The following is a 2,561-nucleotide window of genomic DNA, read 5'->3' on the forward strand; positions in this document are numbered from 1 at the left end:
CTTTTATACACATCCTTGTTACTGACTTTTTGCTAATTCAGTTTAATGTGACTGCCACTTAAATATGGATTTCAAATGATTTGCAAACATAGCCTTTCTGATTCTGATTCTTTTTCTATTTACACATCCTACATCACAACTTTTTTCTTTGCTTTTCTTTTCTTTTTGGAAACTGAGCAGTGAGGAGACTTTAGTGTCTTTGTTGTCACTAGGATGTGAAGTTGAACCTTGAAGGAGTATTGTATGTGTAACCTATTGTGTAGCTTTACTAACGACGGCAGCAGCAGCTTGGCCTTTGAGGAGCTGCAGGACTTCAGGGGGGCTCTCTATTTCCGAACTCAGCCTTGAAAGTGTGTTTGATTGTGTTTGTGTGTGTGTGTGTCTGAGACAGAGGGGGGGCTCCTCAGTTGCCGAACTATAGTCCCTCACCCAGAATTTGAAATAAGGTCATCGTCCCCGGGAGGCCCCAAGTCAAAGCCTTCCTTCTTCACCTGCCCTTTAACTCTCCTCATCGCCCTCATTTCTTAATTTAACTCTTCACCTGAGTCCCATGTTTCTTTACTCCCCTACACTCAAAAAACAGATTCAGGTCCTCCTTTCAAAGAACACATGCAAATTATGTTAGTTGTTCACAAATGCAATTAAAAAATACCAAATTAATTTGATTTTCTTTGTGTAAACCTAAAATTATTCAAAACCAGCAGAGGCTGATTCTGAACACAAAATGAATGAGTTTGTTGGGGCACTGGGGGTAGGAGGAGTACATTTTTGCACTTAAGTATTTGTAAACTCAAAGAAATCAATTCAAGCCCCTCTTTAAGCTTAAACATTATTTTTAATCTCATTCAACGCAAATGTAGCACTCCAGCGTTACTGCAATTATTATTCGTGTGGTGAACCTAAATTATTTTCTCTCAAAGCAGTCTTTGTCACAAGAACACAAAGTTACTGAGTTACACAACGGTCCGCCTTCTTTGAAAATTTTGCGCTCTTTCAGGATCACCTAAATGAATCCAGCTGCTCTTGGCCTCTCTGTACTTTTTGGATAAAACTACACCTTCAGGTAAGGTAACATATTATTTTTCCATATATCCAATTGTGTATTTCTTTATCAGCTAAATCTATAATGCTATTTATCATAGAAGCTTGTAACAGTTGTTTTTTGAACTTTTGGTGGTGCTACCATTCTCTTCTCTGCTTGAATACTATTTTTTTTTTTGACAATATAGCCAGGTCTTTTCAAAAGTGCCTTGTTTTAGAGGAGAAATTGTGTAGCTGCCAACTTTTAAGTCGGAGCGTGTGCTAGCTTATTAGCAGCTAGCCATTGTGCTCAATGAAAGATGATGTCCTATAGCTAACTTCTTTCTTACTGTTTTTTTTTTATAATCTAAAAATATGGTATTCTGTGTTTATTATTATATGCCATTTTCTAGTAGAAAGTATCGTTTTGAGGTGTCTTTAAAAGCACTACATAGTTTACTGAGGGTGCTACCAAAAGCGAACCATGTGGCCGGAAGAGTAACTGCAGGCAGCACAATGCGCACTCCCATGACGTTCAAACCTATTTATTATTATAAAAGATTTCGGCTACGTCCACACTTACACAGGTATTTTTGAAAACGGAGATTTTCCGTTTCCGTTTTAAAAAATAATCCCGTCCACAGGTAAACGCAAAAATGAAGGAAAACGCTGCTAGGAACATGCCAAAGCAACAGGTGGCGATATATTCCTAAACTCAGCTAAAAACAGTTTAGGTCTTGACAAACTTCACTGATGGTTCAAATGTTTAGCAACTTTCAGTGTGTTGATTCAGCAGTCTGTATTTAAACTTCTAGTTTATTATATTTGTGTATGTTTTATTTCCAGGTGAATGCAGAGTTCCTGCAGATCACTACAAAACCCCTGCAGGCGAAGTTCTTGGCTCAGCTGGACAATTTAACAGACAAGCTGATGCAAAATTTTCAGGGGAGCAAAGGAGCAAAGGGCCAAAAGATCAAGGATATCATGGCGATCAGTAGTTTGGTCGGTACTAATGATAAACCCATCAATTAAATGCAATCAATCAATTCCATTTTTTTCACCATTTTTTTTCCACCCTTGCATTAGTATGATGACATCGACATAAAGAGGGAGCATACTCTTAAAAGCCTGGTGGTCTACTTTAATGAAGATCCAGACCTACTGTTCAAGGAGTATCTGGTACGCTTATCACACCTTCTTTTCTAGATTCAATTTGAGTTAGGTTCATCGCACACAAAATCCTCATATATTCAAAAGAGACAATATAATTGTGAAATAGTATTATTCTTAATAGTCATTGTTGAAACTTGCACTGGAGAGCACTTTTTAAGGGGATAGTTTCAGCAAAAATTCAATTGTTCATTCTTTTGGTGCTGCCATGTAGGTATCTACTGCCTCTATAAACACAGTAAATGTGGACAAAACATTCATCCATTTTCTCAGACGTCGCCCGGATCAACAAGGTCCGCGTCAGGTGTTGAGGAACCAGGGCACCCTGACGAAAAGTGGGCTACTGGAACAAGAAGGCATCGGTGGGCAAG

General features: G+C 38.4%; 1 long non-coding RNA gene across 1 annotated transcript; it reads left to right on the forward strand.

The window, feature by feature from the left end:
- Positions 1–586: 586 nt before the first annotated feature.
- LOC146690599 (uncharacterized) lies at positions 587–2,151 on the forward strand. The gene is made up of 3 exons (XR_014915666.1): positions 587–1,063; positions 1,867–2,022; positions 2,107–2,151. It is a non-coding gene; the product is annotated as an uncharacterized LOC146690599 (long non-coding RNA).
- The last annotated feature ends 410 nt before the right edge of the window (positions 2,152–2,561 follow it).

Source organism: Copadichromis virginalis, linkage group LG16, assembly GCF_057382275.1.
Source record: "Copadichromis virginalis isolate Kocher_CV1m ecotype Utaka linkage group LG16, C_Virginalis_male_GT1.1, whole genome shotgun sequence".
NCBI lineage: Eukaryota > Metazoa > Chordata > Actinopteri > Cichliformes > Cichlidae > Copadichromis > Copadichromis virginalis.